General features: G+C 44.0%; 1 protein-coding gene across 3 annotated transcripts in view; it reads right to left on the bottom strand.

Annotated features, from left to right (window-relative positions):
- The window catches only part of KCTD9 (potassium channel tetramerization domain containing 9), a 458,686-nt gene that overhangs the window by 339,283 nt on the left and 94,242 nt on the right, over positions 1 to 25,161 (bottom strand). The gene's annotated exons all lie outside the window — the stretch shown is intronic.

Raw genomic sequence — 25,161 nt, 5'->3', positions numbered from 1 at the left:
GACCACTGCTGCCTCCATACCACCATCAAGTAATATATATACAGAATTTAGGCTTTAAATAAGCTACACGTACTTAATCATACATTTCTAAATGCATTACACAGATTAATATCAAAATACGTGTAGAAGAACTTATTACAGTAAAAATGTTTCAAACCATGCTACATCTCATTGAGTTTCTATTAAACATTCTGGCATACTGACTACATGGCTCTGCTCCAGCCACACCGTTGTTTTTTCCCCCACTTAAGAATGCGTGGAGTCATACACATGGTGCAGTCTTTAGCAAAAAAACTTCACATCAGGTGTACCAAAAAAAGTTGAAGGCTGCAGGGAGGGTGTGTGTGTGTGTGTGTGTGTGTGTGTGAGAGAGTGGGGGGGGGGGGGGGGGTCACCCTGATCTAAAACTGTAGTTTTTTAGTGGTCTATAGCCATAACAAAATCATCTCTGACATAAGATATATACACTGCGTGTTATATTTAAAATTATTGCACAAAAATTTCATAGAAATATACTAGTGAAGCTGATGTACCTGCATGGTATATGATCCAGGAGCCAAATATTCAAAAGGCAAAAGTGTAGCAGTGCTGTAACACAGCAATCCCCTGCCACACAGAAACCACCACAGAATAGTGGAAAGCTATTAAATGAGAAGTTACGTACCTACCATAACATTCCATGTTAGTTGTCTTCTCTCGCCTTCTTTCTTGCTGGATGGGTTCGGAGCCAATCCCCGGCTCTGACTCTGCCACTTACTAAAGCTAGAGAGCTTATTTTACCGGCTCGAGGCAACCCTATATCCCATGATGCTAGGCAATAACTCCTCAGATCTCGTTTGGAATCTGAAAAACCTAGCATAAGCCAATAAAACAAAATCCTCCAACTGGAAGGAGGAGGAAGAGGAATAAAAAAAACCTCCAAAGATAATTAGGCTAGGGGGATGGTGGGTGGGATGCAAGAAAGAAGGCGAGAGAAGACAACTAACATGGAACGTTTTGGTAGGTACACAACTTCTCAATGTTAAGCTGTCAATCTCGCCTTCATTCTTGCTGGATGGGACCGTGTCCCTAGCACCTTCATCCTGGGTGGCTTATTGGAACAGACTCTTAATGGTGGAACCAAATGTTGCTCTGTCCCTGGAGGCCATGTCCAATTTGTAATACGAAACAAAGGTATGAGGAGAGGCCCATGTGGCTGCCGCACAGATGGTGTCTATTGGTAGTCTAGCTTGAAAAGCTGTAGATGTAGCTAGTGCTCTAGTTGAATGGGCTTTTGGCTTTGAAGATAATTCCCTGCCTCTGAGTTGATAAATAGATGTAATCACAGTAGACAGCCATCTAGATAGGATTACCTTGGAAACAGGAAGGCCTTTCTTATTTTCTGCATACGATAAAAACAGTTGATCAGATTTCCTTATTTGTTTAGTTTTATCTAGATAGTACCGGAGCTGGCAGTGAACATCTAGATAATGTAGCTTTTGCTCCGCTCTATTAGTATAGTTTGGGAAAAAAACTGGAAGATCAATTGATTGATTCAAATTTGTCTGCGAAGCCACCTTGGGTAAGAAGGATGGATTAGTCCTTAGAGAGACTCTGTCTTTGTGGAAGATTAAGTAAAAGGTTCTATATTCCTTGCCTTTGCCCAGAAGGAGAAACGTCTCCATTTACTAGTGTAAATCTTTCTGGTGGAAGTTTTAAGAGAAGCTACTATGATATCCCGGACGGGATTAGAAATCATAGGAAGCCTGGCTAAGTACGGAAGTGGAGCAACCAAGCAGTGAGGTTGAGAGAACGTAGGGATTGGTGCAGCTGCCCCGACTGATGGGTCAACAGATCTGGAGCTGGGTCCAGATGCCAAGGCTGCACCAAAAGATGATGTAGGAATGGAAACCATATCTGTAGAGGCCAATAAGGGGCAATGAGAATCAACTTTGCTCTCAAGGCGGTTGCTTTCTGAATTACTTGTGGAATTAGAGGAAAAGGTGGAAAGGCATAGAGAAGTCCCCAAGGCCAATCTTGGACTAGAGCGTCTGAGGGGATGGCCTGGAAGGGGGAAGAGGGTGAAGAAGTAGGGGGCATTTGCTGTTTTGGTATGTAGCAAAAAGATCGCAGCAAGGAAGACCCAACTCCTGAAAAATCTCTTCCACTACCGATTGTTTGAGAGACCACTTGTGCGGCATGAGTATGGCTCTGCTCAACCTGTCCACTATGAAGTTGGACTTCCCGGGGATATGCGTTACTATCAGAAACCGCTGAGAGGAGATCGCCCATTGCCAAAGTCTGAGTGCCTCTCGACACAGGGGATAGGACTTGGTTCCGCCCTGCTTGTTGATGTACCACACTACAGACATATTGTCCGTTTGAATTCCAATAGTTCCTAGGGGAAGAGAGTCGTGGAGGGCTTGCAACGTTAAAAGCACTGCTCTCATCTCTAGGACATTTATGTGCAGGTGGCGCTCGAAAGGTTGCCAAGTGCCATGGACCATCCTGCCCTGAAAATGCCCCCCCCCCCAACCGATCAGGGAGGTGTCAGATGTCACAGTGGCAACCGGGGGAGGAGGAACAAAGGGTCTTCCCTGATGGACTTGAAGGGACAATATCCACCAGGACAGATGTCTTTTGCAAGTTTGAGTTATCATGATCTTGTGGTTCATGGGGAGTTGCTGAAAACACCATTGGGCGAACAGCATCCACTGTAGAAAACGCATGTGAAAACATGCAAGGGGGAAGAAGTGTTATGGAGGCTGCCATAAGACCCAATACTTTCAGGACAAACCTGGCCCGAATTTTGTCACTCTGAAGAAGAATTTGGACATGGTTTTGAATATCCAAGACTCTTTGGTCTGTTAACTTTGCTGAAAGTTATACGGTGTTCAAGTTGACGCCTATAAAGGTAATAGACTGACAAGGCAACAAGGCAGACTTTGAAATTTAGAGAGATTCCTAGCCCTCTGCAAATATGAATGGTGTAAGCTGTGGCTTCGAGAAGTTGATGCCTGGTGGTGGCAGTGAGGAGCCAGTAGTCTAGATATGGAAACGGATGGAATCCTTGTCTCAGGTGAGCCGTAACCGCTGCCATACATTTGGTGAACACTCTGGGAGCTGTAGTGAGACCATAGGGCAGGGCTCCGAATTGGTAGTGACTGGCCCCCTGCTGAAAGGGGAGAAACCTCCTGGAGCGCCTGAGAATTTTGATGTGATAGTACGCATCCTGAAGGTCCACTGAGCACATCCAATTGTCCTTGCTCAGAAAGGGCAGAATGGACTGTAGCGTGACCATCAAGAATCTTTTTCTCTTTACAAACTTGTTCAGTTTGCTGAGATCTAATATTGGTCTCCAGTCCCCTGTCTTTTTTGGTACTAAAAAGAACCTAGAGTAGATTCCGGATCCTAGTTGGTCTGCTGGGACTGGCTGGATGGCTCTTTTTGCTAGCAGTTTTGATATTTCTAATACTGCAAGTTCCCTTAGACCAGGTGGAACGTCTGGAAGGGTTCCCTTTTGTTGAATTGGGGTTTGGATTAAGGGAATTTTGTAACCCTCGGATATGATCGACTGTACCCATTTGTCTTGAGTAAGGGAAAGCCAGGCTATTGGGTACAGCGACAATCTTGCCCCGAATGCCTCCGAAGGTGGACAATCGGGCAACATCTCAGGGATGCTGAAAGGGTTTGTCAGAGAGAGGCTCCCTGTTAACCTGGTTTTGCGGACCCCCTCTGCCCCTAGGGTGGCATCTGTTGTTACCCCCTCTGCCTCTGGGAGTAAACTGACCTCTTGCATCAAATGTGACTCCTTGAGATTTGCGGAACCACATTTTCCCACCCTTACGACCCTTAGGGTATGGTCTTGAAGGGGTGGAGAAATGGATTCCTACGGCAGAAAGAGTCTTGCCATCTTGCTCGCATCTGGTCAAGGTGTCTTTCACTTGAGGTCCAAACAAAGCCGAACCATCAAAAGGGGAATTTGTGAAGGACGCCTTGAAAGGGTCCGTGAAATTGCACAGCTGCATCCAGGCGTGATGCCTTAAGGCCACTCCTGTGCCTGCGGCCCTACTCGCTCCATCGGCTGCGTATGAAATCAGACGCATGGAGGAGTTAGAGTTCAGGGTTCCAAGCTGAGAGCTTATTTTATCCTGGGACCCAGCAGCTGATGAATCCTGTAAGACTTCTTCCAACTCTGAGAAGAACTCTCTGAAGGCGGGTGAAGTGACACGGGTAATTCAGTGACCCCATGGCAAAGATCGCTGAAGAAAACATCCGCTTACCGTACCTATCCATGGTCCTAGAATCCTTACTAGGAGGATGGACAGGTACTGAAGGATCAGCTAGTTCCTTCTTGGTGGCTGCAGCCACCATGGCATCTGCCGATACACATTTTGTCAGGAATTGCTTGTCGAATGGTGCTGTAATAAATTAAGATGGCCTCCGAGGGGTGGGTTCCACCGAATCCAGGGCCGACCACACCTTCCAAGCCACTACTTCCATAAGGGGGTCGAAAGGCAGAGACACCCAGGAGATGGAAGGTTGAGAACCGAATGGCTACAGGTACACCGACTCGTCCTCGGAAGGATTAAGGGAAGACCAGTTCCCCCTCTGCTTCAGGATTTCCAGGATGTCTGAGAAAGAAACATCCTCAGAGGGAGACTTTGGGGATCCCTCAGACTCATCCAAGTCGGTGTCAGATGTAATAGACTCAGGGGAGTCCACATGCTTCCTCTTACGCGGAGGCTCCGCTGACAAGTCAGGAGAAGCCTCGGAAGAGGAAGAAATTCCCAGTGGGGAAACCTGAGTCGTTGGATCTCTGGGTCCGGGAGCAAGAGAGTGAGAAGCGACATCAGCAGGCACTGTGGTGGGAGGAGCTGATTCAGCAGACCGTTGACCAAGCCCTGGGGCTAGTATGCTCATCACCTCGAAGGCTCCCCTATCAGAAAGGCCAGAGGGCCCCCGCTCCGAAGAAGTAGTAACCCCAGGCCGCACAGACAAGGAAGGCTCCGAGGCCGATGTCAGGGCCGAGCTCACCAGTGCCGACGCTCCGAGAGGGAGAATGGGGTCGGACAATGGTCCGATGCCACTTGCCCCCTCAAAGCTGACGAGAGAGATCAGGTGACTGGATCCCACCAATGAAGGTATCAAAGAGGAGATCGGAGTGGAAGACGAAGGAGCCGAAGGGGGATGTATCGGCTCCGACGCCACAACAGTCACAGCTCCGAACTCTGAGGGAGAGTGTCAAAGGAGGAAAAATAGGTGTAGTCGAAATAGCCACCATCTGATGAGACGGGCTAGAGATCATCTGGGCCAATGCCTGAGACTTTAATAGCCTACTTACTACTCTCTCAAGGTAGGTGATCTGAAAGTCTGGACGACCGAGAAGAGTGGCTCAGATGGCTCCGCTCCGAGAGCAGGGGAAATCTTGGAGGCGAAAGGATGGACTCCAATGAAGGGGATCTTGACCTCTTCTTAGATGTAGCCAACTGAGCAGAAAACACGTCGGCTCCGGCCGGAGCAGACAGCACAAGCAAGGGCTCAGAGGTATCGGCACCAAGTGGTGCCAAGACCGGAACTTGTGACTCAAGGGGATCGGCTCCAGCCGGAGCCGATCTAGGCACAGACAAGGAGCCAGCAGCCGAAGGCATAGTACTTGGAGCCAACGGTTTTGCAGGCTTCGAGGGCCTCCCCGACAGACTTAGTCGGGGAGCCCTCGGGCTTTAACAAGCACCTAAGTATCAGTTTTTTCCTGCAGGACTCTTGGACTGAATGCATGACATACTGAACAAGAGTCCTGCAGGTGCAGTGGTCACAGGAGTCTGTCAGAGACATTTTCTGACAGCACGAGTCACACTTCTTAAAGCCCGAGACCTTAGCTTCTTTAGGTTCCTTCGACATAAGTGTCGAGGGTTACCAAAAGTAGCAGAAACACACACACACACACAAATTATAATTTAACAATAAAATAATAGGGATACTGACACACCGAAACACTCCACAGGATCCCTAAGAAAAAACAGGAACGGGGCAGGCTTAAGGCCTAACCTAAAAGTGGAGGGGGAGGGATATAGGGATAAAAATGGGAAGGTATAAAAAAGTAATAAAAGTTAAGGGTAGTTAGTCAACTATGAAAGAAATAACTAGGTAGAAATTTCTCAAAAAAGGTGACTGAACACTCTATATCCAAGACTTACCAGGAGCCGGTAAAAACCACACATCGCAAGCGAAAGCAGCAAACAAGATCTGGGGAGTTATTGCCTAGCATCATAGGATATAGGGTCGCCTCGAGCCGGTAAAATGAGCTCTCAAGCTTTAGTAAGTGGCCGAGTCGGAGCCGAGGATCGGCTCCGAACCCATCCAGCAAGAATGAAGGCAAGATTGACAACTTAACACCACTTCATTCATACTGTTAAAAACTGGAGTCAAAGAAGTGCTGTAGTGACCGACAGCTTGCCATGGCTCTAACAAAAACTTATTTTCCCCAAATTCAGACCACAATTATTTCAAAATTAATACATAAAATGCATCACAAAACATCTAGGTCCTAGCAACGTCCACAGTTCATCTTGTTTTAAGTGAAGTTTTACAAAGGCTTCTGCACTGGACTCACCAGCGGTTATGTGCAAAAAAGGCTTCTGTAGCATGTGCACCAGTGTTCGTGTGTGGATGGGTGGCGGTTGGAAGAGTAAGATTATTTCTCAAATTCTTCTCTCAATCAAACATCAGAGATGTGGACAAAAGTCATAACTTCTTGGGCACTGGGAAAGTGGTCATTTCTCTAAACTTACTTCATATTTAAACCTTAGGAGGTACTATGTACAGAAGGCTACTATGCCTTTTGTGGGGCAGTGACTATACAGTCAATTCTTTAACTTTGCACAATCATACCTCAAAAGGTAAGCAGACCAACACTACAGCCATTTACAGTCCAAGAGCAACAGGCTGGAATACATAACTGAATTTTCCCTCTCAACCACACAAGAAAAGTGTATACAAATACTTAACTTTGGAAAGCAGGGATAAGGATGCACATTGTGAATATACCATATTTATCAGCAAGTTAAAATGTCACTATATTCTGTTTGTTAAATGGATATACAAATGGCGATAACGGTTTTTTAGGGGTGGAATGAACAGGCAAGCTTTATACCAGAAACTTGAAATATATAACAGACCATTTATTCATTCACTTTTATCCCAATCTAACAGAGGGATACACAAAACGTACCATCTTTCTTTCAACAAGGAAAATGGACACAATTTTAAGATGCATTTCAGGTATTTTTACAAGCATTTCTCTTCTCCGTATATTGGGAACTACTTTGTTAACTTGAATCAAATAAGCACAACTTAATATCTTCCTTGGTGGAAAAATAAGGCTGGATTTCTTTAATTAGTTGTGATTTTTGTCCAGGCCATTATTGTAACAAAAGCTGGAAAAAGTCCTAAAAACTTAACTTGCATCATCTAAAGCCTCATGGCTTCTGAGGTTCAAACAGCCTCCAGACTATCAACTTAATTCTATTACCTCCTCCACAGTTGCAACCTCGGCCATTTAGGGAGTGGCAAAAGGATGCAGGGAAAAAAAAAATAAAAAAAAAAAAAAAAGACAGAGCATGAATTCCTTACTTTAACCAAAACTTTTGTTCAGCCCATCTTAGACTACTGCCTTGATTTGATTTCTTCCTCATTTAATATATGTAATCTTAACCATTTAGGATATATTGAAACAATGCATGAAAATCTGAAGTGTTAAAAGAATGGAAAAAGAAAAAAAGTACACTAAATGATGTCGCAAGACCAAGATGAAGGTAAAGTAGGGGCACAAAGGGGTGGTATGCAATGGCAGCACTGGACAGTAGGGGGCCCATGCAGTTATTTTCCAAGGATTTCATTTCACTTACGCCAGAGTCAAAATTTTCAGTACTTCCTGGGACTCTCCCATTTAATTGCATCACACAGCTTAGTTACTCTTCTATGCAACACTAACATCTGGGTAAGATAAACATTCAAGGCATTTACTTGGGTCATATTTCTAGTATAAAACAAATTAATGTATTTCTACTTACTACACAAGTGTATCTACAGTTCATAGTTCCAAATCTGTTTACCTTAAGATCTAATGATGCAACTTTCACTCATTCCTTAACTGAAGAGTCTGTTCCAGCTTGACTGCTTTTTCAAGATTCATGGATCCAACTCTCAAGCTCCTCCCTTTAACCATAATGCCTCATTAACCTACCATACCTCAGATTTCATTTTCCACCATACTGCTCAAATGCCATTCTTTCAAAATCGGTTTCAGGTGTTTTAAGGGTACCATTTTATCTTCTATTGGATTAGTTTTACCTATCTTTTCACCAGTCCTCCCTCAACCTTTAGTTCTTGGGTTCCATCTTTCTAGTAGTCCTTTTCCTTAACCATCAGTTGTTTGGGTACTCTGTGTACCATTGTTGGTACTCTTCTTTTTATCCAAACTTCATACCCTTTACACAGAGTTTTTGTACTGCTGTTAGTACTTCTCCTGTCCTAAAAAAAATCAATCAACTATAAAGCACTTTTGACCATCTCTAAGAGTCATGGCAGATAAGCTGACTGGATCTAAAACCTGCACTGTGTTTTCTAAGATATCCAGTTCTGAAGTCTACAGGGTATATGTTAACTGCTAGAGATTGGCTTATTTAGATACTGACTGCACTATCTGTGCAGGGTTTAACACTATAGTTCTTGCTGACAGGAAGAATAAATTAGTGTTGAAGGGTCTTCTTCCTTCCACTTCCTCTTCCATAGCTACTGGGGCTCAAATCCCACCCCCCCATAGAACCGAAAAAGGGAAGCCTTTACTTGCTCAAGACTTTAGAAAAAAAGGTGGTCTCCAGACCATTCACAAACATCGACTCCAACCACTGAGCCTCCTGCAAAAATGTCTAGAAAGCTGGATCAGCCAGAGATCCTACCTCCTTGAAGCTGGTTTCCTCAGATCTGGTCACCACGAGTCTCACCAGAACCAATCTCTTCTTGACACCATTCACTTTTTCACCAGGAGGCAGAGAGATACAGTGTACACCACCACGATTAAAATGTTCCAACTTCAATAAACGAATTAAAAGAACTCACTAAAAACTGTCTAAGTTTAAAAGCAGACGAATCACCAATTTATGAGCACTTTGGCAGGATTGCCTTATTCAGATCCTAACTTCCTGTGCTTCATTCCACATCCTTAAAGATTCACCCATCAAGTTAATTCCTTTATTATTAGTTCCTCCTACCACAGACTGCCCATTACTTGCCCGGAGGTAAGCAGGCCTCCATTTTTAGCCAACAGAAAGACTGTTCTGCTTCAAGAGAGTTTTCAATGGAACCATGGCATTTAAGCTTGGGGGGCAGTTGTATATTAAAGTAGTTTATCCACCCAATTTCACAAACCTCCATGTTGTTGTGAACATCCCCAGCAATATGTCTTACCAGCACACATTCTATAGCTTTACAGCTAAAGTAATGGCTTGGGCTTGAGTTTGTGTGAGATACCAGTGCATTTTTCATATCCTTTTGTTGAAAATCTCATAAATGAAGCAAAACCATGTCTTAAGCATTGATCAGTTTTGATCATGTAGAAACAAGGGCAAAGGTGACAAAGGTAGATATAAAAGATGTTGCAAATAGCTTTGACATTAAACATATAGCTCTTGCCTGTAACTGGATGGATAAAAAAAGTGTTATGATATTTGAATTGACAGGCTTTGCATCTTCTGTATTTGTGACTACCTTGTCTCAAAAATGTTGAGATTTTGCTGAGGAAAGTAATCTTTATTACAAAAAACGTCTTTTGATATTGTCTTATTTTTAACTTAAACCTCAGTCTCTCTCGTACGATGCTTTTTATTTCATCATCTTCAGTCAAGATAGGCCAGAACCTTTTAATGACATCCCATACCTTTTGATTGTGAGCTGAAGGTGAGAACGCAATTCAGATTTCCTTCAAAATGCCTTGTATCTTGTGTATTCAATGTCACATGGTCAGTACTCTAGAGAGACAGGGACATCCTTTCGTTCGGCTTAAGGCTTCCAGATGGATTTTAGTTGTCAGGTCATCTCTGTTGTAGGCCCTGCTGGATAGATTTACTTCTAGTTGCTTGCATTCCTTCTGGAATGTATGATCTGTACACAACCTGGAGATGCATTTCAATTGATTTTCATAGATGTTCCCGTGGACAAATCCAGGACGCATACTGCTCCTAAGCAAAAAATGGTTCTTCCAAGTGCTATTCCTACAGACAATTGTACTTATTCCATTAACTTGATCCAAATGTAAGCATATGGCTAGAAAGTCTATTTTGCCCCTAGAGTGCTAAAGCATAAATTTCAAAAATTCTATACTGGTTTCAAGGTACTCTGAGAAAGACTTGAACTGAACTTCATTCCCATTTCAGAGAATAAAAATATCCTCCACAAAAAGTGCATAATAAAATTGGTAAACAAAGGGTTTTTATCACACAACATGCATAGATTCACATTGTGCCAATACTATGTTTGAATAACTATTGGCACATGGGGTGTCCATGGCTACACCCCATACTTGCCAATAATAAGTACAGCCATATGAGAACACATTGTTTTCCAAGATTAGTTGGAGTAGAGAACATATCAGGTTAGGGTTCAATCACAGTGGGTAAAAAAAAAAAAAAAAAAAAAAAAAAAAAAAAAAAAAAAAAAAAATTCGGACTGCTTCAAATCCATAAGAATGTGGTATGACTAAATCAATTATTTATGTCCATTGAACTAATAAGCAGGTTAAACCCGTTTTCCAGGTCTTGCATTTTCCTGGAGAAATCTTCCAAGAAGCTACCAGAGTCTTTCAAAACTGTTTTTCCTTCAGGTATAAATTTTTTTAGTTCTTTCTCAATGTACATAGACAAGGGCAACATTACCCACACTCTCCCGCCAACAATGGGTGAATACACAAGATACAAAGCATTTTGAAGTTAATCTGAATAGCATTCTTGCCTTCAGCATTGACCATCAAAAGGTATGTGAAGTCATTAAGAGGTTCTGGCCCATCTTGACTGAAGATAAAAAGCATCATTGGAGAAAGACAAGAGGTGTACGTCGAAAAACAAGAAAAATATCAAAAGACTTCAGTAATAAAGATGGTTTTCCTCAGCAAAACGTCATTGAGACAAGGTACTCACAAATGCAGAAGATGCAAAGCCTGTCAATACATAGATAATAGTAACACTTATCCATCCAGTTACAGGCAAGAGCTACATATATTTAAATGTCAAAGTTACTTGCAACAGTGAAAATCTTGTATATCTAGCATACTGTCACCACTTGAGTTTTATGTCATTTATGAGCTAGTCGACAGAAGGATATGAAAAATGCACTGGCATCTCACATTAACTCAAACCCAACCCATTAATTCAGCTTTAAAAAGCTGTAGAATGTGTGCCGATAGGACATTGAGCTGGGGATGTTCACAACAATACGGAGATTTGTGAAATTGGGTGGATAAACAACTTAAGAGCCAACTGCCCCCAGGCTTAAATGCCATGGTTCCAATGAAACCTATTCTGAAGCAGAACAGTCTTACTACGGGCTAAAAATGGAGGGTTGCTTATCTCCAAGCAAGTGAGTGAGTGTGTTATAGGGGGAACTAATAATAAAAGGAAATTACCTAATTGGTGTATCTTTAAGGATGTGGAATGAAGCAAAGGAAGTTGTGATCTGAAGAAAGCAATCCTGCCAAAAGCGCTAATTTGATGCATCATCTGCTTTTAAACTGACAATTTTAGTGAGTTTAATTTGTTTATTAAAGTTAGAACATTTTAATTGTGGTGGTGTAATCAATATCTCTTTGCCTTGTTTGTACTTCATTCTGACTCACCTTTAGTAGTGGGGACTTACCCTAACATTTTTTCACTTGCTTTGTTCTCACTACACATGGCTGAAACCAACTTGCTGATGGATGATAACAGAAAAGAATAAATGAGAACCTTCTCAGAGTTCAACGTGAGCAACTGAATCCATTAATTAAACTGAATCTGGAAAATGAGAATGTTGATACAATAGACTTAACGGCCAATACTGAGAGCTTTGACAAAGTCTTGAAGAGTTTGAAGAGATTACAGTGGCAGCGTTTCCATCTGGAAGCATGCTTCCGCCATCGGGTGGTCCCAAGAGGGATGACGGTGAAGTACTTACCGAGTTACGGTAACACACAGATTTGCTAGGCAAATGACAGGAAATTAAATCTTCAAACAAGTTTATTCCTGCTTAGAGTATTTTAAACCAGAGGAGTGAAAAGCAGAGCGGATTAAAAAATAAACAGAACTAGAGAAAATGGATTTGTCTGACAGTTGCATTCAGAAACTGGAGTTGTTACAATATAACCTGAATATCTAGGATAACAAGTTGAAAGAACAAAAGACTGAAATTAGCACAAGATTTTCAAGATTTCAAGAATGGGAATCTTTTTCAATGACCAAAGGAGGAGAGTGACTCAAAGACTAGGGAGATCACCTTCTAAAAGCGGAATTAACAGAACAAATACTTAACACAGTACTGGATACCAGAATGCGCCCAAAAACGCAACAAAATTCCACCACAGACATAACTGTTGAGGTACTGCCTAGCACCTCTGCATCTTTTGTTCCCATGAATAGCCTGTCTCTTACCAACACAGGATTGGTTCCAGGCACATCAGCAGATACTCTACCTAAAAGAGGAGTTAAGTTTTCCTATTTCCCTTACCAGCTACAGGATTTTATAAAGGAGAAACAAAGCAAAAATGTAAGATGAGAAAGTCAGGACAAGAAAAGGAAAAAGTTCAGCCATCTGAAAGCCTAGAACAGATTTTAGTGGTTAATATAACACAGAAACCTCAGAGTCATAAAGCCATTCAGGTTTTGTAGAAAGGTCTAATATTCCTTCGATAAAGTCAGATTTGAAAGAGTTTGTAACTGACAAACTTTTTGCAAGGAGTGTTACTCTAAAGACTAACAATGTCAATAAACCCTTTTTACCCACATTGAAAAAAAACAGTACATTTGTACCAGTCAACCATCCTGCTGTGGGGATTTGTTTGTTCACACATATGAAAATGAGGTTGCAAAACACAAGAAATGCCAAAGAAGGTGGTCATTTTCATAACTTGATCAGTGAGAAAAGAAAAGCTTTATATGAATTGAAATAAAGAGACGATCTGGTCATCAAATATGCTGATTAAGGAGGAGCCATTGTAGTAATTGAGACCACCATGTATAGGAACAAGATGCATGATCTGTTCAATGACTTGGGAAACTACAAAATTAAGAATAGTACAGTTGATATTATCAAAAATGTACAGAATACCCTGAATGACTTGCTTCTAGAAAAAGATGCATCAGCAGAGAATTGTTTGATTTCTTCGAAGTAACTCATCCTACCATTCCAGCTATAAGTGGCCTGCCAAAGATACAAAGATTCTGTCAACCCTGCCCTAAGACTCATTGTCGTAGGGAGTGGGTGAGTAACAGAGCCCCTTGCTAGGTATGTTGAGAAAGAACTGAAAAAAGTATACCTGAAGCAAAAACAGTTCGAAAGACTCTGGTAGCTTCTTTGAAGATTTCTCCAGGAAAATGCAAGACATGGAAAATGAGGCTAACCTATTAGTTACAATGGACGTAAATAATTTTACAGTCATACCACACTCTTATGGGATTGAAGCAGTCAAGAGATTTTTTTTACCACACTGGAATTGAATCCTAACCAGACATGTTCCCTACTCAAACTAATCTTTAAGAACAATGTATTCTCATATGGCAGTAGTGGTCATTGGCAAGTATGGGGTGTAGCCATAGGCACACCATGAGCCAACAGTTTTTCAAACACAGTATTGTCACAATGGGAATCCATGCATGTGTGATAAAAAACCTTGGTTTACCAATACTGTTAATTATGGACGTTTTATGGATATTTTTAGTCTCTGAAATGGGAATGAAGTTCAGCTGAATTCTCTCAGAGTACCTTGAAACCACTACAAATTTTTTGAAGTTTAGGCTTCAGCACTGTAGGGGGTGAAAAAGACTTTCTAGACATATACCTACATTTAGATAAAGTTAATGGAATACGTACAAGTGGCCATAGAAAAAGCACTTGGAAGAGTAATGTTTTGCTTAGAAACAGTATGCATCCTGGATGTGCCCACAGGAACATCTATGAGAATCAACTGAAACGGATCTGCAGGTTATGTACAGATGATCATACATTCCAGAAGGAATGCAAGCAACTAGAAGTAAATCTATCCAACAGGAGTTACAACAGAGATAACCCCACAGCTAAAATCGATTCGGAAACCTTAAGACGAACGAAAGGACATCTATTCCTCTAGGTGCAGTACTGACCATGTGACAATTAATACACAAGACAAGGCATTTTGACAGAAATCTGAATTGCATTCTCACCTTCAGCACTGAACCAAAAGGGTACGTTATGTCATTAAAAGGTTCTGGCCTATCTTGACTGAAGATAAAATAAAAAGCATCATAGGAGAAAGACAGAGGTTTACATTATAAAACAAGAAAAACATCAAAAAGACTTCTTTGTAATGAAGATGATTTTCCTCAGCAAAACATCAACATTTTGAAACAAGATACTCACAAATGCGGAAGATGCAAAGCCTGTCAATTCATAGATAATAGTAACACTTAGCCATCCAGTTACAGGCAAGAGCTATATATTTAAATGTCAAAGCTACTTGCAACAGGGAACACAATTTTTATATCTAGCATGCTGGCACCTTTGCAATTGTTTCTATATACGCAAAACTGATCAATGCTTGAAAGACAGGGGTTTGTCTCCATTTACAAAATATTCGATAAAAGGATATGAAAAATGCACTGGCATCTCACATAACTCAAACCCGGCCCATTATTTGAGCTTTAAAAGCTATAGGATGTGTGCCGATAGGACACAGAGCTGGGGATGTTCACAACATGGAGATTTTGAAATGGGATGTTCACAACATGGAGATTTTGAAATTGGGTGAAACAGCCAACCACCCCCTAGGCATAAATACCATGGTTCCATTAAAACCTATTCTGAAGCAGAAACTTCTATTGGCTAAAAATGGAGGCTTGCTTACCTCCAAGCAAGTGATTTACAGTCTGTGGTAGGAGGAACTAATCATGAAGGAATTAATCATGAAGGAATTAATCTAACTGGTGAACCTTTAAGGACGTGGAATGAAGCACAGGAAGCTATAACCTGAAGATGGCAATCCTGCCGAAAGTGCTAATCATTTGATGCTTCATCTGCTTTAAAAAAAAACTCACTATAACTTGTCACAGGTTTAAATTTGTTTATTGGAGGTGGAACATTATCATGTTGGTGTACTCAGTATTTCTGCCTTTTTTGTACTTCGTTCTGAGCTACCTTTAGTAGTGGGGACTTAACGTTGACATTTTTTCACCAGGAAATGCAGAAGAGACACTCCAGGTCACTTTCTACCACCACCTCCCTTAGGTTCTCCAACAGCTTACGTGAAGAACAAGTTAACATGATGATCACAAAGTTCCACAAAGCTCAAATCCAGATGGGGCTAATCTGGGCTCCAGCTCCCACCAAACCTGTGAGCCTGCCCTCCACAGACCCCCAATTGAGATCTCCTTCTCCGATCTTTCCCGTGGTTTCACAGCTCTCAGATCAGAGACTGAAGGTGTGCTTTGTCAGATCCAAAGACAGGTTGTTCCTGGACTCCCACCATGTTCCCGAGTCATCCAGCTCTGATCCTTCTGAAGCAGGAGGACTTGCAGCTGGCACAGGGGAGGTAGACTGCAGCCTACAACAAATTTACCTGAGCCGTCCTTGCTGCTACATGCTTTTCTGCTGGGCAGCTCAGGTCACGAGGGTCTGGGAAAACTCGGGGCTTACTGGAAAAGAACACTTTGGCTCTGGTATTGCCAGCTTCCGTTTCTCCTAGACCCGCTCCATTTGACGTAAACAGGAACTTCTCTCTGCTTTGAGAGAGAACATGCTTGCACCCTTAGGATTAGAAAGGGCAAAACTGAAATGAGGGTTCCCAGAAGATGCCATGGTTGTGACAGCCTATAAGAGAGCTTGCAGGGCAGAGGCCATCTGTCCATCACCCTAACAGGGAGTGTAAGGCTTTCAACAGATTTGGAAAGAGCATTAGGGCGGCCATGGTGGTTCAGCAGTTAGCACTGCCGCCTCACTGCAAGAGGATCTCTGGTTCGATTCTCAGTCGGGGTGCCTTCTGTGCAGAGTCTGCATGTCCTCCCTGTGGTCACGTGGGTTTCCTCCCACATTCCAAAGATAAGCAGTAGATGGATTGGACTTTCTAAATTGGCCCTAGGTGTAAATGTGCACCTTCTGTGGAAGGTAGGGCGCCGGGAAGGCAAGAGACACTGTAAAACTCCACTGCCAATCATGAGCGGACAGATGATCCACTGTGGCGACCCCTAACCAGGAAAAGCTGAAAAGATTTATGCCTCAGCAACCTTTGCCATGCTATCAATGAATTATTTGGTACAAGGTTGCAAACAGACTTTAAAGAGCTCACAAAAATCTCTTTCCAGGTCCATGTCCGTTGAGGACCAGTACAAGATTTCTTCACAAACAGCCACCCTTCAGTCCAAAATCAACACTGCATGAGGCTTCTATCCCATGCTGCGGAGGATACTTAAGATTAGTCAAGTTCAAGCATAACTGTCAGGACACATGCCTAGAAGCGCCATTGATTTTGAGGTTTTTAAAGTCAAAGTTCATTAATTCTCTCTTTGATAGATTACCTTTAATCACAAAAGGTGAAGGAAATCCTCTCTAGAACACAAGCAAGACAGAAGGACCTTGTCTGCAGTTGGGATCTGTTTTTCTACTCCTCAAAAGTAATTTCTCCCTAAATCACAAGAAGGTAAAAAGATATGGTCTCCTAAGTCTCAATATCCTTTCCAAGACTTGGAGATGGCTTACTAAAATGCAGAAGAGTAAATCTAATGGAAGATGTCACTTTTGTGGCAGGGGTGGCACGCAAAACGAGGGTTTCAGGGACACTTCTAAACAGTGCTCTTGAAAAGCTTCCTAGCTGTTATTCTCTGGAAAAGTTTGAGGGCCCTTGTTTCTGCACCCAGAAACCTGGGTATCCATCACAAGAGATACTTGGGTGTAAGAGGTTATTTCATTCATTTTCCCAAATCCCCCTAAAATGACAAAAATCCCCAACTTATTACCCAATAAAAGGGAGGCAGCAGCCCTGGAAATAATAAAGCTGCTAGAAAAGTCATCCAAAGCGTACACAGACCACATAGGATCCACTATTTATTCAAGATTATTTTTAATGCCAAAAAAGAAGATAGGGAACTTAAAACCCCTTTTGCATCCCAGTAAACTAAACCAATACAGGAAACACAAAGTTCTAGATGGTCACTGTTCAGTACAATATGTGCTTGACAGATATTCAGGATGCACACTATCACATCAAAATGAACAGGCACTCCAGAAGATACCTGCACTTCCGGCTGAGAGATGGTATTACCAGCAGAGAACACTGCCCTTGAGACTGAGCACAGCCCCCCAGGCTGTTCAACAAATGCACAGCAGTGGTTGCAACTCACTTAAGACTGCTGGGATTCCAGGGTGTTTCCATATCTAGATGACTACCTCCTCACTGCTCCGACCAGGCATCTGCTTGTACAAACAAGGGATTATTTGCTCCATTTGTATCATCTGGGTGATCACAGTCAACCATAAAAGTCACAACTCCAACTCACACCCACATAGAATTGGGAGTTCATATGAGTTAGTCTACACACAGATCGCTTCTTCCAACTAAGTACAAACTCCCAGATCCCAGATAATGGAAGTGAAAAAGAAGCTATGTACCTACCATAACGTTCTATGTTAGTTGTCTTCTCGCCTTCTTTCTTGCTGGTTGGGTTCGGAGCAGATCCTTTGCTCAGACTCAGCCATCTTCAAAAGCTCGAGAGCTGCTTACTGGCTCGAGGCCCCCCTATATCCCATGACGCCTGGCGCTAGATACCCAGATCTCGTTAGGCAAAGTCTAACTGCAGACATAATAAAGGAATCCTATCCTAGAATGCATAAATCCTACTGGAGAGACTTGGTCAGAAAAGGAACAGCCAGAGAAGACTCAGCCAGTGAGAAAACAAGAGAACTCCTCTGTCCACTAGGATAGGGGGATGGAAGGTGGGACGCAAGAAAGAAGGCAAGAAGACCACCAACATGGAACGTTATGGTAGGTACATAACTTGTTTATGTTAAGTTGTCCATCTCGCCTTCATTCTTGCTGGTTGGGATAGCGTCCCTAGCACCTAAAGTCCTGGGTGGCTCAACGGAAAAGACTCTTCAGAACAGTGGAACCAAAATCAGCTCTGCTCCTGGAGACAAAGTCCAACTTGTAATGCGAAATGAAAGTAGGAGGGTTGGCCCACGTAGCCGCAGCACAGATTCCATGCGCAACCTAGCCTGAAAAGCCACCGAAGTAGCTAAAGCTCTGGTGGAGTGACCTTTTGGTTTGACTGGTAATTTTTTATTCCCGAGTTGATATATGAATGTGATGATGGAAGTCAGCCACCTGGATAAGGTTACCTTGCAGACCTTGTTTACCTACTGCATAGGACAAGAAAAGTTGATCTGATTTTCTAATGTCTTTTGTTCTATGCAAATAAAAGCGTAGCTGCCTGTGAACATCGAACTGATGCAACTTATATTCTGCCCTGTTGGAGTGGTTAGGGAAAACACAGGAAGGTCTAGGGACTGATTCAAGTTACTCTGAAAGAGACCATAGGAAGGAAAGAAGGATTAGTCCTAAGAGCAACCCTGTCATAGTGGAACACGAGGTAAGGGGGACAGATAGAAAGAGCCTGCAGTTCCGAAACTCTTCTGCTGAAGTAATAGCTACCTGAAAAAGGGTTTTCCAAAACAAGAACTTCAGTGAACAACAAGCTGCGGGTTCAAAAGGGGACAAAATTAGTGAAGCTAAAAATCAAATTTAGATCCCACGGTGGAGGATCTCTGACAGGGGGGCCTGAGCAGAGTGGTTCCTTTGAGAAAGGCTTTACAGAGCTTAAGGAATGTGATACTGTTTTCCGATAGGCCAATGTGAAAATTTGAAATTGCCACTAAATGAACTCTAATGGTATTGAAAGCGGACCCCGCATGGAAGAGCTCCACAATAAAATCCAAAATGGAGTGTACGGGGGCTGAAAAGGGGTCGATACTTTTTGCCTCTGCTCAGGAAGAAAAACGTTTCCACTTACTAGCATACGTTTTCCTGGTCGTAGACTTGTGACGACAAAAGGATTTCACACAGAGGGGGAGATATCTGGGAGCCTGGCTAAGGTTGGAAGTGGAGCAGCCACGCTGTGAGCTTGAGAGAGTGGAGGGATTGGTGTAGCTCACCCGAATGATGAATCAGAAGGTCTGGAACTAGGTCCAGAGTCCAAGGCTGTTAGAGAAGAGAGCGATGCAGGAATGGAAACCATATTTGTCGAGGCCAGTAAGGGGCAATGAGAATCATTTTGCAACCCAAAGCAGTAGCTTTCTGAATTAGTTTCGGTATGAGGGGGAAGGGAGGGAATGCATAAAGTCCCTGGGGCCTATCGTGGACTAGAGCGTCTCTGGGGGAATGCCTAGGAAGTGGAAGGAGAGAGAAGAAACTGCTGCACTTGCTGTTGAAGGGAGTTGCAAAAAGGTCGCAGCAAGGTTGGCCCCATCTGCGGAATATTTGGTCCGCAATTACCTGATTCAGAGACCACTCGTGAGGCATGAGAATTGCTCTGCTCAGTCTGCTATGACGTTGGACCTCCCAGGGATGTGCATTGCAATCAGAAACAGTTGGGAAGAAACCGCCCACTGCCAGAGTCGGAGAGCTTGTCGATATAAGGGGTAGAACCTGGTTACGCCCTGCTTGTTGATGTACCACACTATGGACAGTCCGTTTGAACTGAGCCTGCAACACTAAGAGCACAGCCCTCATCTCCAAGACATTTACGTGCAGATGATACTCGTGAGGCTGCCAGGTGCCTTGGACTGCTCTGCCCCAATAATGCCCCACCCGATCAGGGAAGCGTCCGTGGTCACTGTAGCCACTGGAGGGGGGAGAACAAATGGTCTGCTGTGGAGCACTGACGTGGAGACCATCCACCACGCAAGATGTTTCTTGCATGCCTGAGTGATCATCATCATGCAAGACATGGGAAGTTGCTGAAAAGACCATTGGATGAAAAGAAGCCACTGGAGGATCCTCATGTGAAAATGAGCTAGGACAAGTATGATTGCTGCTACCATGAGACCCAGTGTCTGAAGGACAAACCTGGCTTGAATCCTTCTGCATGCTAATAAAATTTTGACATGCTGACGAATCATTAACACCCTGTCTGGTGGGAGGCTCGCTAACATGTCTTTGGTATTTAAATTTGCGCCTATATTGACAGGGTGACAATGCAGACTTTTCTAAATTTATTGCGACACCTGGCCTGGAGCAAGTGTGGATAGCGCAGTCTCTGGATCGCAGAAGGTGTTGTCTGGTGGTAGCAGCAAGGAGCCAGTTGCCAAGATATGGAAACACCTGTAATCCTTGCCGCCTCAGGTGAGTGGTAACTACTGCCATACATTTGGTTAACACCCTGGGGGCTGTGGTGAGACCAAAGGGCAGAGCTCTGAACCGATAATGGCTGGCTCCCAGCTGGAAATGAAGGAATCTTCGGGAGCGTCTGTCCATTTTGATGTGGTAGTACACATCCTGAAGATCTATGGAGCACATCCAACTGTCCTGACCCAGGAAGGGTAAAATGGACTGAAGTGTGACCATCTGGAACTTTCTTTGTACAGACTTGTTTAGTCTGCTGAAATCCAAAATGGGTCTCCAGTCCCCTGTCTTTTTTGGTACCAAAAAGAACCTGGAGTAAATTCCAGATCCTTGTTGGTCTGCTGGGACTTGCTGGATGGCCCTTTTTCTTAGCAGTTTTGAGACCTCTTGCACTGCTTGGTCCCTTAGATTGGGTGGAACATCTGGAGGGGACTTGTTTGACCTTAAGGGGGTGCAAACAAAGGGAATACTGTAGCCTCCGGATATGACAGACTATACCCATTTATCTTGAGTTATGTCTTGCCAGGCTCTTGGGTACAGCAATAATCTTCCCCCGACTGCCTCCAGAGGTGAGCAGCTGGGCAAACCCTTCAGGGATGCTGGAAGGGCTTGTCAGAGAAAGATTCTCTGCTGCCCTGGTTTTGCGGACACCCTCTGCCATGAGGGCGGTGTCTTATTGTTCCCTCCATTGCCCCTGGAGGGGAAACTCACCACGTGTGTCCAGCAAGGCTACTCGGGATTTCCGGAACCACATCTTTCCACTCTTCTGATCCTTAGGAAATGGTCTGGAAGGATTGGAAAAACTGACTCCTACGGCAGAGCGAGTCTTGCCTTCCTGCTCACACCTGGTAAGAGTATCTTTCACCTGTGATCCAAATAGAGAAACCATCAAATGGGGTGTTGGTGAAAGACGCTCTGAAAGGTTCCACAAAGTTACAAAGCCGCATCCAAGCGTGCCTCCTTAGGGCCATGCCTGTGCCTGCAGCTCTACTCGCACCATTGGCTGTGTACGAAATGAGCCGCATGGAGAAGTTTACCACCGAGTTAAGAGTCGCTAGCTGGGAGGCTGCTTTAGCCTGGGCACCCTCAGCTGATGGAACTTGGAGGGTATCTCTAAGCTCTTTCAGGAGATCCCTCTGAAGATGAGGGAAGTGGCACAGGTAATTCAGGGACCGCATGGAAAAGGTCGCTGAAGAGACTCTGCTTCCCATATCTGGCCATGGTCCTGGACTCCTTGTTAGGGGAATGGACAGATGAAGTTTCATCCAACTCCTTTGCGGCCACTGCTACCACCATGGCATCAACGAGGACACCCTTGGTCAAGAACTGTTTGTCCTGCAGGGCAGTAATGAACTTGGCAGGTCTTCTAGGGGTCTGTTCCACTGTGTCTAGAGCCGTCCACGCCTTTCGAGCCACCACAGACCTCAGTGGGTCAAAAGGCGGAGACGCCCAGGAGGTGGAAGGTTGGGATCCAAACGCATCCAGGAATACAGACTTATCCTCAGAAGGGCTTAGGGTAGTCCAGTTTCCCCTCTGCCCAAGCATCTCAAGGACGTCTGAGAAGGAGACATCTTCAGAGGGGGATCTTGGGGACCCTTCCACTCCTCTAAGTCAGTATTAGATGTGACAGACTCTGGGGAGTCAACATGCTTCCTCTTACATTTTCCCTTGCGAGGCGACTCCTCTGAAAGATAAGGGGAGGGCTCGGAAGAGAATACACCCAATGGGGTGTCCTGGAGCGCTGGATCCCCACACTTGGGGGTCTGAAAGAGGGGCAGAGGCGGACTCAGGCACCCTAGGGGGGGAGGAGCCGATGGGGTCGATCGTGGGACCGATTCAGGGGCCAGTACACTGCTAATCACCTCAAAGGTGTCCCAGCCAGGACGCAGAGAAGGCTCAGGCTCTGTAGAAACCAGAAGCCCCCCCCCCACACCAACGGAGACTGCTCCGAGTCCAATGTGGGAGCAGAGCTTACCTGCACCGAAGCACCGAGGAGTGGGGTCGGACAAGGGTCCAATGCCACTTGCCCCCTCGGAGCAGACGAGGGATTCCCTGTGCCCAGATCCATCCAGGGAAAGTTCCATGGAAGGGATCGGAGCAGACGACTGAACCGAGAGGGTATCTGCGCCGACGGTTCCACAACTCGAACCCCAACGAACTCCGGCTCCGAGCTCATAGGAAGAGTGAGGAGGAATATCTACAGCTGTGGACGGAGCAGACTCCTGATGAGGCTGGCTGGACAACATTTTAGCTAGGGCCTGCGATTTTAAGAGCCTACTAACCACTCTTTCCAAGTCATGGTCCAAAAGTCTAGAGGACCCGAGAAGAGTGGGATGATCGGTGACTACGCTCCGATTGGAGCAGGGGCAACTTCGGAGCCGAACATATCAATTCCAAAGAAGGAGACCTGGATCTCCTTCGACTCTCAGCCGGCTCCGAAGACAGTGACTGAGCCGACTGGGAGGGACATCTGTTCTAGCCGGAGCCGAAATGGCTTGTGTCGCTTCACCCAACGACGGCTCCGAACTGGGAGCCAACTGCTTAAGTAGCCTGGAAGATATTACCGGCTGAGCCTTCGCCAGTGAATCTTTGGGTTTAAGCACACCCCTCAGAAACAAATTTATTTTTGCGCTCCTGCAGGACTCTTGGATTGAAGGCATGACAGACCGAGCAAGAGTCCTGCAGGTGCAGTGCCCAGACAAACACAAGTGTGACCATCTGTCAGAGACATCCTGACAGCACGAATCACACTTGTTGAATCCGGATGGTTTTGGATCCTTGGGACATCCTAAGGAGAAAACCAAGGACAAATTTTCACACAGATGGTTAAGGTAACCAACAGTAAAAAAGTTAACACTCTACAGTTACCACAAACCACTGCAAATACCAATACAAAAAAAAAAAAAAAAAAAAAAAAAAAAAAAATGTAAAACTCACTAAACACCAACAGTGATTAATTAAAAGAAAAAAACATTTTTTTTTAAAAAGGGAGATAGAAAGGCTAACCTCAAACTTAAATGGAAAGAACCTTTCTGTAGAAAAGGGATAGAAGGGGGGTGGGGAAACTCTCTAAACAGAGTCTTAAGGAAAGTGTCGTTTATCTAGAAGAAAAACTAGGTACAATACTAAGTTCTAACTAACAACTAATTCTACACTATCAATATAGGATTTTTATTAAGAAAAAATTCAAAAAATAGTAAAGCTTGTACGACCTGAGCCAGTAGAACAACCTCATAGCAGAAGGGGCAAACGAGATCTGGGTATCTAGCACCAGGCATCATGGGATATAGGGGGGCCTCGAGCCAGTAAGCAGCTCTCAAGCTTTTCAAGATGGCAGAGTCGGAGCAGAGGATCAGCTCCGAACCCAACCAGCAAGAATAAAGGAGATATAGACAAACTTAACATCATACATTACTCTCTTCCAGCACAACTAGTCTTGCTAGTTTTAATGTTCATGGTAACAGCAATATCTCTAGTTCCATTAGTCAGGTTTCAAATGCAGATTCTACAGTGGACTTTCAGTACGGTGGTCTATCCTTCGGCAGCCAATGTACACTGCAGTCAAGATTACACCAATTTGCAAGGACCACCATTCTCTGTCTGATATGGTCAGATGAAGTTTTCCATGGCCGTCCATTTGTTCTTCCTCTACCTGTAGCCACAGTAACAGGAGCCTCCTCCCAGCTTGTGAAGGACAGTCCAAGCTACAAGGTCCCCACAACAAGCCAATCATATCAATATCTTAGAGAGAAGCGCCATCCTCCTAGCAATGTAGGCCTTTCACTAAGCTCTCCCCTCTGAGAACAGCAATCCAAACAAAAAATAGGTCTAGTCTGGTACATCAACAACTGGGGGTGGGGGGGGGGGGTCATCTTCAGCTCCATGTCTCCAGAGGATAAGAGTGGTAATGAGTGATCTCTTCGTTACTTTCTCAATAATGTAATATATATACACACCAGTAAAAGCCAATGGACTTGCAGATAAACTAAGGAAGTTCACAGTGATGCCTCATGAGTTCTCAAATGTCCAAGGGGCAGACAGATTTTCTGCATTGATGGGACAGCCATTCTGTGATTTCTTCAGCCCCCAACCCAATTAAAAAAATTTAGCAGGCTCTTCACCCAGATAACCACTCTGGGGGAGTCACTAGTAAATGCTCAAGTTAACAACTGGCCCTTTGGTCTCCTCTATGCTTATAGCCCACATTACCTCTATGCCCAAAATTCCTACAAAAACAATGAACGTTTAAGAGCGAAGTTATACTAACTGCACCTTTTTGGCCTCATCATATCTGATATGCCTTCTGGTGGCCTCATTTTCTGAATCCACCCTAGATACTAGACCCTAATCCAGCCCTCTGTCCCATTCGACAGGGGTTTCCCATTCGGACACAAGCCTGTTACTTGCATAGTTTCTCTACTTCAAGTGATGGCTAGAGAGCCAAGGCTAACCAAGGTCCAGTATATTTTATTGTCTTGAAAGGCTTCTACTAGAAAAGTCTACAGAAGCAAGTGGAAGCTATTTTCTATTTGGCCTTTCTAGAGTAATGTGGACCATTCTTCCACCCGTTTCCT

This window comes from Protopterus annectens, chromosome 9.part0 (genome assembly GCF_019279795.1).
Source record: "Protopterus annectens isolate FY-2018-M chromosome 9.part0, PAN1.0, whole genome shotgun sequence".
NCBI classification, from domain to species: domain Eukaryota; kingdom Metazoa; phylum Chordata; order Ceratodontiformes; family Protopteridae; genus Protopterus; species Protopterus annectens.
Note: the sequence above shows the minus strand (reverse complement) of the source record. Positions and strands in the feature narration are given on the sequence as shown.